A 10,624-nucleotide genomic window follows, 5' to 3' on the forward strand; every position below is an offset into this window, starting at 1 on the left:
TTGGTTTCTAGCATCTGCATGGTAGCTTAGAGCTATCTCTATCTCCAGTTCCAGAGGATCTGTGCACTCTTCTGCCTTCGAGGACATCAAACAAACAGTGCACATACAAACATTCAAGTAAAACATTCATACACATAAAATTAAATGAGATAAATCATCAAATAGTAAAACAATGCAAAGTAGAGAACAAATGATTATGAGAATCCTAGGAAAGAGAAAAACCCTCATACACTGTGGCCATTTTGCTGCAATGGAGAGAACTGAAGGAGTTTCAAAACTAAGCATAACACTACTTTATGACCATTATCTTCCATTTGTAGACATGCAACTAAAGACCCATATGCCCTTCTACAAAGATACTTGCCCAATAGGATTTATTATGGCCATTCTTTTCACTACAGCAAGTAAATGCAGCAGCCTAAATGTCCATCAACAAATAAAAGGGGAATGAGAATATTTTTCTTCAATGCTTTGGAAATTTTTTTTCAAGGAAAATGATATAATAGAACTGGAAAATATATTAACTGAAGCAACCCAGGCTTCGAAATACAATTACTACATGCTGTGTCTCATAATCACTTCTTTGTATTAGTAAATATTTGTGTTTACAAGCATATGTGGATAGAAGTGGGAGGAAGGGGTCAAATGGTGGAACTAAGTCATTTGTGAAGGGAAGATAATAATAGAACACTTGAAATGTGAGAGTGGAAGGAGAAACCCTGGGGCAAAGGGGTCTGTGGGGGTGTGGAGTGGAGCAGGAGCAGGAAGAGAATCAAACCGAGCTTACAGGACAATGCTCTAAAGCAACTCATTACTTCATGAGCTAATGTTAACATCTAATGTTAAGTGTAAGACAGACTAATTCAAGATCTTCTGCATCGGGTCCTAAAATTGTTCTCACTCTCAATGTTTATGGCTCCATATTTCCACAGTTCTTTCCAGACTGCCATGCACACATAACGGGTTCCAATTTCTAATCTCCCACTGACATATGAAGACTTACTTTGGCATACAGAGGAGAGAATATAGAATAAAATCTGAACTATTCAGAGATAATGTGGAAAACCCAGTTTGGACACCTGATGGAAAATGAGAAGAAAAAATTATCAGCTTCATGGAAGAATTGGTGGCTTATTGTGAATTTTCTAGGACACTCTGTGCTTAAAATGAGTTGTATACGCCAATTCATCAATATACTTAGAGTATTGTTTCAGTAGTTCTATGACAAATACCCGAAAGGGAGAGTTTGAGAACATGAGATATTTATTCTGTCAAGGACACAGAATTTCAATCTCAAATACTCTCTGGGCCCATTCATACTCTAATCCTCAGGAACAAAATGATGTGTCTTCTCCAAGAATCACATGATAAAGTCTCAGCCATCCTTGCATTGAAGCAGCAACATTTCCTTCTTTGGGCCATACTATAGGAGGGTCTTTATGTTATAGAGTTGTAACCACATTTGATCCAACCATAATGACCTTATTTACACTGGTCACATCTGCAAACAATATATTGTCAAACAAGAATTGCATGATTTCTAGGCTTAGGGACGTACTTGGGGCTTTCGGTAGACACAAATCTAAGACCACCTATAACCGTTAAGATAAAGGAAAGGCAGATGAGTGTGACCGTAAACACCTTAGTTGTCTTCAAAAGGGAGAACCTCTGCTCCTCTATAGAGAGCAGATATATATTTGACATGTGTGGCGGTGTTCAGTTTAGGTGTTCAGTTTTGTCACATAGCTCACATACAAAAGTAAAAAGCTATCATTGAAGTGTTAAACATGAATGTTCATGTGGAATTTTTCAAACTATATTTTATTCTCTGGAACCTTTTCTATTCTGATTAACTTCACTCCAAATGATCAGAACTTACCTGTGATTAGTAGAAACTTGTTAGGCTTAATATTTTGAAATAAAGAAGTTGTAGTTTTAGGGCCATAACAGAATTATAGAAAATTTATAGAAAGAGTATTGCTAATTACCCCAAACACATATAACCTTCCTATTTTTTCCTTTGTAGAGACCTCATATTATTGAGTAATTATAATTACTCAATTAATGTCCCAATTAATAAACTAGTATTGTTTCATTATTGTCAGGGGAAGGGCATTATTTACATAATAGCTCACACTTTTTCTTGGAATGGCTAACATAGTAAATTTATACTAATATGTGTCCATGCCTCTACTAATATTGTCTATAACACACACTAATTTCACAGCCCCCGGATCCCTCATGCTTTAGGAAATGGAGTCCTGCTAGCAAATTTTCAATGTTTTGAATAATTGAATATAGAGATGTTTTTCAGCTATTGTGTATTATTGTATGTTTATATAAAACAATATATTTCTCACAATACCTCACACTCCAACACAAATGAGGCTGTGCCATCCATCTGCCGAAGAGAATAAATGAGACATTTGGTTATATAGCCTCATATACTGTGCTTAAGATAAGCAAGAAGAGGCTGGCGCCTATAGTGGGGGGTTAGGAAATACTGTGTTTTGTGTTTAAAAATTTCTCTCCACATTGGAGCACCAGACTGAAATCTCAAGGTCCAAATCAGGAGCAGAAGGAGAGAGAGCACGAACAAGGAACTCAGGACCGCAAGGGGTTCACCCACACACTGAGACAATGGGGATGTTCTATCGGGAACTCACCAAAGCCAGCTGGCCTGGGTCTGAAAAAGCATGGGATAAAACCGGACTCGCTGAACATAGCGAACAATGAGTACTACTGAGAACTCAAGAACAATGGCAATGGGTTTTTGATCCTACTGCAGTACTGGCTTTGTGGGAGCCTAGGCAGTTTGGATGCTCACCTTACTAGACCTGGATGGAGGTGGGTGGTCCTTGAACTTCTCACAGGGCAGGGAACTCTGATTGCTCTTTGGGCTGATGAGGGAGGGGGACTTGATCGGGGGAGGGAAATGGGAGGCGGTGGCGGGGAGGAGGCAGAAATCTTAAATAAAATAAATAAATAAATAGATAAATAAATAAATAAATAAAAAATTCTCTTTAAGTGTCTTCAGAAAAAAGATGAGAGTTTAAAACACCATGAACAGAAGTTAGTCTCTACCAATACAATGTGCCTACTTAGGGTTAAGGTTGTGCTCCATACCAATGCTCTCACTCTTATTTCCTCTGGGATTTCCTTCCGCTTGCTTTTGGACCATTTGACAGTATCCTAACTGACAGAGGCGAATTCTCTTCTCTCTACCAGACAGCACCCAAGGACACATCCCTGTCACATGGCATTGTCGCTTTGATGGTTCATTTCAGCTGGACCTGGGTGGGACTGGTTCTCATGGATGACCACAATGGGGCTGAGATTCTATCAGACTTGAGAGGAGAGATGGACAGGAACAGAGTGTGTGTAGCATTTGTAGAAATGATTCCAGACAACTTGGTTTCCTTTGACTACAAAACTCACTTGCAGATACTGAAATCATCTGCAAAGGTGGTTATTATTTATGGTGAAAATGAATCTTTACATGGTATAATCATAAATAGAGCAAAGCATTTATCGAACTGGAAAGTCTGGGTCATGACATCATAATGGGATTCAGCTGTTGTTTCCAAATCTTTCATATTTGATCCATTCCATGGGAGTCTCGTTTTTTCACCCCACTGTGCTGAGATAACCGAGTTTAGGAAGTTTATGCAAACATACAACCCTTCCAAATACCCAGAAGATTATTTTCTTGCTTTGTTGTGGAACACACACTTCAATTGCACTTTTTCTGGACCTGATTGTAAAATTTTGGGTAACTGTCTATCGAATGTTTCCTTGGAAATGTTGCCTAGAAATATTTGGGAAGTGGACATGACTGAAGAGAGTTACAATGTATATTTTCTGCATATGCTGTGGCACACAGTCTCCATGAGATGTCTCTCAAACAAGTACAAAATCACCCCCATGGAAATGGGGAGGGAAAAAAACTACCCTTGGGAGGTAATTTCTCTGCTTGTATATTTTATTAATAACTCTGTGACATTCTGATGTTTTATAAAATCACTCAGTACATGATTGTATACTGTGGCAGATTTTGCCAAAATATACCTGGGAGACTGCATGTAATTAGTTATCTAGAAGTCGTTGCAGACACATCTGTTATTGTTCCTGATGAATGGGAGCAACCAAAGGTTTAATTGTATACATTTCATTATCTACTTTGTGTTACAATTAATCACATAATCTTCTCATAATAATATCTCATTTGAAACTCTATTATCTATAAGCATATTTCAGAAAAGAAATAGGAGAACTAGATCCTAACTGGTCTAGTTGGTGCTAGATCCTTATAGTTCAAATTCTGAAGCTATGTTTATGTTACCTAAATGACCATTTTATCACATTTGTAGATATAAAAACACAATTTACAAACCAAAGATTTGAAATTTCTTAAGTATTTGGATATAGCTAGCACTTCACAATTGTGAACATTTTCTGGAATCAACATTCATTGATTAAACCTTTTGTTAGTATTTTGGTATTGTGTGTGTGTGTGTGTGTCAATTCATTCTTTTGAAGGTAGATGGCTGTACAGAAACATTATAATATATTAATTTTTGTTCTTCATCCATTAAAATGTTGCTAGCTTTGTATAGCTTGGAATTAATGTCAGGGATGTAGGACAGTGAGACCCCACTGGGTTCTGTTGAACTTCTGGGAATAAATTTACCTTTAGATTTTGCATCTCTTTTAGCTTCACCCTTTTCTCAAGGATATCCATTTCAAAAATAGAGCTGGAAACCTTGTGGTTTTGGATTCACAAAGGAAATTAGATGCAGAATATGACATTCTCAACTTCTGGAACTTACCAGAGAGTCTCAGGCAAAAGATGAAAGTTGGAACATTTTCTCCAAACGCTCCACAGGGACAAGAGCTATTTCTGTCTGCTCATATGATTCAGTGGGCTATAGGATTTACAGAAGTGAGTTGGGTATTATCTCATTGTATTGATCTCTATGTCAATAAGCATTTGCTTACAGATGTAATGATTGTTAGTTGCTTATTCAGTGCACATCTGTATGGACAAAACTACTATCATATGAGGATTTTTTGCTGCCTTATTCTGGGATTGTTTGTTGTTCTGTATTTTTATTCCTATGGGCACTAATTTCAAGGTATAAATACAGTGTCTATTTATTAAGATTTCATCCCTGTGCTGAAAGTACCTGACAAAAGCATTAATTTGACTCCCAGATTATTAAATATTGGTGCATGGTCATTATGCTTTCAGGCACCTAGATATACCCAGTAGCCTGGAGGGCATAGGAATATGGGTTAATTACATGTCTTGGGACTGAAAGAAAAAACAATTTGTTAAATGCCCCCAAAACAAACAGGCAGACAAAACTTAAGAACACAGAGTTTGGTAGGATCATACTTGGTGTGATCAGTCCTAAGTATTTAGGCAATCATGTTGGCAAGAGCCTGAGAAAGGGAGTCATGTTTTATCTTCAGTCAGGAAGTAGATAGCAATGAACACTGTTCTTCTCATTTTTTATTTATTTTTTTTCTTATTTTAAAACTCTACACTCCTAAGTATTCTCTTTTCTTTATTTAAATATCAGCTTCCTCAGTTTGTGTGCAGTGAGAGCTGTGTTCCAGGATTCAGAAAATCCCCCAAGAGGGCAAGGCTACTTGTTGCTATGACTGCACTCCCTGTCCAGAAAATGAGATTTCCAATGAGACAGGTATGTGTCCGACTCACTGGGAAATTTCCACCATCTTCTCAATGTCTAAGCAGGCGGAAAAGTTCTGTGAAGGAACAATAGAGATAAGTCCTGTGATTCTTTCAGGTAGAAGTGAAAGTGCTTTTGTTCATTTATCATCATTTTAATGATGCTCTGGCCATTGAATCTCATACTGGATTCATGGTTTCCAATCCTCTGCCCTCTATGGACGTTGCTCCTTCCAGAAAACCACTTAGCATCGCAGAGTAGTCTGTTTTATTTCTCCATGACATGTGCACTGTGCATGTAAACACACACAGAGACACACATTATAAATTACTGACTTTTGTTGTATTTCAAAGGATATTTACTTCAGAATTAACCTACATTTAAGTTTTAGATCCTTGTGGCCCTTAGTTGCATAATTTGGGTCATGGTTCTAGGTTCATCAGAGGTGATCAGAAAGGTTACGTTTGATTAACCATGGACATATTTTAAAATGTTTTGTTTTAGATATTTTTATTTTGTTTTATTCTTGAGTGTTTTGCCTTACTGCGTGTATGTATACCCTTTATTTGCTTGGTGCACATCAAAGTTTGAAAAGAGCATCAGATCTCCTGGGTGTGGTGTCACAGAGAGCATTGACCACCTTGTGGATGCTTGCAACTGAGCCCACGTATGCCTTAAGAGTAACAGGTATGCTGTTCATATATTGTGAAAAGGAGTTTAAATGGCTCATCAGCACCCCCGCTAATGATAGTGTGACTATGCCATGCATAGATGCACACCTTGTTCTTTTTTTAATTAATTAATTATTATGTATACAATATTCTGTCTGTGTGCATGTCTGCAGGCCAGAAGAGGGCACCAGACCTCTTTACAGATGGTTGTGAGCCACCATGTGGTTGCCGGGAATTAAACTCAGGACCTTTGGAAGAGCAGGCAATGCTCTTAACCACTGAGCCATCTCTCCAGCTTTACCTTGTTCTTTTTTTAAAGATTTATTTAATTATTATGTATACATGGTTCTGCCAGCATGTATGACTGCAGGTCCGAAGAGAGTAATAGATAGTTGTGAGCCATTATGTGGTTGCTGGGAATTGAACTCAGGATCTCTGGAAGAGCAGTCAGTGCCCTTAACCACTGAGCCATCATCTCTCCAGTCCCATACACCATGTTTTTAAAACAAGTCAGGACACCGAATTTGATGGATTCTCTTTTGCAGGCAAAAGTAGACATAGTAGAAATCCTTATGTCAAAATATATCCAAGGAACAGAAAATAGGAAAGAGACATTGAGAGCAGCGAATGTGAGGAGCACTATGACACAATGTTGATTATGGAGAGAAAATCAAAGAGTATTTTTCAACTTTACCATTTATGTCTAATGCATTTCTTCATATATTAGTTGGAATATTTTGAATAACATTATAATTTTTATGAACAATTAGACATTTAAATATTACTTTATAAAGATAAAATTTTCAGATGATTTGTTGTCTTTGATTTGTCTAATTTCAAAATGTGCATATTGAGAGTATACAGACCATCAAAGACTTAATGAGCATATAGTGTCTTTGTGTAGTTTGGTGTGTTCGTGGACATGTTAATTAAATTCATTGGAGGGAACTAGAAACAGAAATACCAAACTCTGCATGTTTGCAGTTTAAAGTGACACTACAAAATATTTTAGTAAGAAAGAAGAAACTAAGACATAAATGATAATTATTACAAAACAATGAATTCTGTACCTGAAAATCTATAGAATGAGGTTCATCTGGCTTTAGAAAAGCATTTTTAATTCCTAAAAGATATGTGTAATTAACTATATATCCTGTGCTTTTCCTATAGAAGATAAAAGATTGTGCTTATGAAACATTTATGCTCAGTTAGAAGCCAATAGAAGTAAACACACAGGATAGAGAACTGATGGACTGCTTGAGAGCATGCGAGGTAGCAGGAAGGCACATCTGAAGAAATAAAACCTAAAATGATGATAAAATAAAAGGTACAATAGGCATTGGCAAAATGGTGAATTCAATATATTTTTAATTAGAACTTTCAAGAAAAATTGTGAAATTCGCTTTATAAAAATATTGGAAATATTAATAGAAATTTGAAATAGGATATTGTTAATGAAAAATATGTGATAAATACATTGATACTTATATCTTTTAATTCAAGATGAAATTCACAAATTATAAGTGATAAAGTACCACAAAATTATTTCATGACCAACTAAGACTAAAACAAGAGTTTTATATCTATTTATTAAGTAGATGTTTTTCTGTAGAAATGATTAAATATTTTCACAATAGGAGTTTTTCCAGCTTTCAAAAATATATTAATTCACATTCCCACAAGCACTAGAGGACTCAAACAGTATGGAAATAGGTAAATTTGGATCTGATGACTTAGACCAACATTAAAAGAAAGAAATTTCAAAGCACATACTCCTTATGCTGAACTCACATGACAAAGTCACACTAGGGAATTCAGAAGGAGTTGATCCTATGATAAAGTTAGGCTTATGTAATTTAATTCAATAATTTATGACTTTATAAATTATGACTATACAAATACAATTTATCACTTAAGTGAAATACATTTAAGTATAACAATGAAAGGAATAGACTTTTTCACTTTATGTTCATCAAAGAAGATAGGCAGTATCAACCTGGAATGATTGATTAGAGAGCGTTTGGGAACTTGCACTATGAAGCACTGATTTACTTGAGTCTGGAACAACAAAGAAAATGTGAGCGAATGTCAGAGAGCAGGTGCTGGGAAGTGGATTGAGATTACAAAGGGCGCCTGAGCAGAGAGAGACTCACGATAACTTTAATTTCTGAGTAGATACGGATCATTGTGTGAGGTGTCCAGAAAGTCATTATGCAGACGCAGAACAGAACCACTGCCTCCAGAAAGTAGTGACCTTTCTGTTCTATGAAGACCCTTTGGGGATGGCACTCACCTACTTGGCTCTGGGCATCTCTGCACTAACAGCTGGTGTTCTTGGTGTCTTTGTGAAGCACCACCATACTCCCATTGTCAAGGCCAATAACCAGGCTCTCACTTACATCCTGCTCATCACTCTCATCTTGTTTTCTCTGTCCACTGCTCTTCATCGGCCACCCCAACACAGCCACCTGTATCTTGCAGCAGAGCACATTTGCAGTGCGGTGGCTCTCTCCACAGTCTTAGCCAAAACTCTTACTATGGCTCTGGCCTTCAAGATCACAGTTCCAAGGAGACTGATACGATGGATAATGATCACAAGGGCTCCTAATCTCATAAAATTCCTATCTGCACCCTTATCCAACTTGTATTCTCTGGAATTTGGCTGATCACCTCTCCTCCCTTTATAGACTCAGATGATTCCTCTGAACATGGCCACATAATTATTATATGCAACAAGGGATCCACTATTGCCTTCCATTCTGTCCTGGGATACCACTGCTCCATGGCACTCAGGAGCTACACTATGGCTTACCTGTCCAGAAACCTGCCTGACACATTCAGTGAAGCCAAGTTCATGACTTTCAGCATGTTGGTGTTCTTCAGTGTTTGGGTCACCTTCCTCCCTGTCTATCACAGCACCAAGGGGAAACTCATGGTAGCCATGGAAATCTTCTCCATTCTAGCTTCCAGTACAGGCCTGTTAAGCTGCATCTTTTTCCCCAAGTGCTTTATTATTTTGTTCAGACAACATAGTAATGTGCTTCATCATGTAAGGAACAAAGCACATTCTAGAAGAAAAGTCTGTGATTTCTAAATAACATAGATGTTTTTAAGCCTGTTTAGCATAAATTCCATTGTCAGAGCTAATATTCAAATTTAAGATTTATATTTATTGATTTTATTTTTGATGAAACCATTCTTTATCCTCTCATTTTCTAATATTTGTTTAAGTTAGAAAGCTGACTTTCATAAAAATTTACTACTCTCTCAGTTAATATTAAAGAAAAGCCGAAGGAGATGTGTATGTATTTTTTAGCTCGTCAATATTGCATAAATTTGTCTTTATAGCATCACACGTTTTCATATGCTTCCATGTATTTTTAATTCTCTGATATGTTTCCATGATTCATCATGCTTACACTCCATGTATACTTTTGGTATGAAGGAAAGCACAAGTACTTCTGATAATGGACAGTATTTTTGAAACTTTGACAGCAACAATTAATAAATGGGAACTCCTTAAACTGAGAAGCTTCTGAGAAGCAAAGGACATGGTCAACAAGACAAAACAGCATCCTATAGAATGGAAAAAGATCTTCACCATCCCCACATCAGACAGAGCTGATCTCCAAAATATACAAGAACTCAAGCAACTTGGAATCAAAAGAACAAATCTTCCAATAAAAATAGGATACAGAACTAAACAGAGAACTTTCAACGGAAAAATTTCAAAGGGTTGAAAGACACTTAAGGAAATGCTCAACATCTTTAGCCATCAAAGAAATGCAAATCAAAACAACTCTGAGATTCTGTCTTACACCTGCCATAATGGCCAAGATAAAAAATGTGATACATTTACACAATGGAATACTACACAGCAAAAAAATATAGTGACATCTTGAAATTTGCAGGCAAATGGATGGGTCTAGAAAACATCATATTGAGTGAGGTAAATCAGACTCAGAAAGACAAATATAATATGTGCTTGCTCATAAGTAGCTTTTAGACATAAAGAAAAAACAACCTACAATTCACAACCTCAGAGAACCTTGACAACCAAGAAGATCCTAAGTGAGAATACATGGATCTAATCTACATGGAAAGTATAAAAAGGAAAGATTTCCTGAGTAAATTGGGAGTGTGGGGATCATGGGAGACGTAGAAGGGGTGGGGGGAGGAAGGAAGGGGAGTGGAGAAAAATATCTAGCTCTATAAAAAAATAGATATCATCACTATTAAAGCACAGACATTGTAAGA

General features: G+C 36.8%; 1 pseudogene; it reads left to right on the forward strand.

The window, feature by feature from the left end:
• Nucleotides 1-322: 322 nt before the first annotated feature.
• Nucleotides 323-9,564, forward strand: LOC126493017 (vomeronasal type-2 receptor 116-like; annotated as a pseudogene).
• Nucleotides 9,565-10,624: the final 1,060 nt, after the last annotated feature.

Source organism: Alexandromys fortis, unplaced genomic scaffold (assembly GCF_014885135.2).
Source record: "Alexandromys fortis isolate MF-2015 unplaced genomic scaffold, M_Fortis_MF-2015_v1.1 scaffold_306, whole genome shotgun sequence".
Taxonomy (NCBI): Eukaryota; Metazoa; Chordata; class Mammalia; order Rodentia; family Cricetidae; genus Alexandromys; species Alexandromys fortis.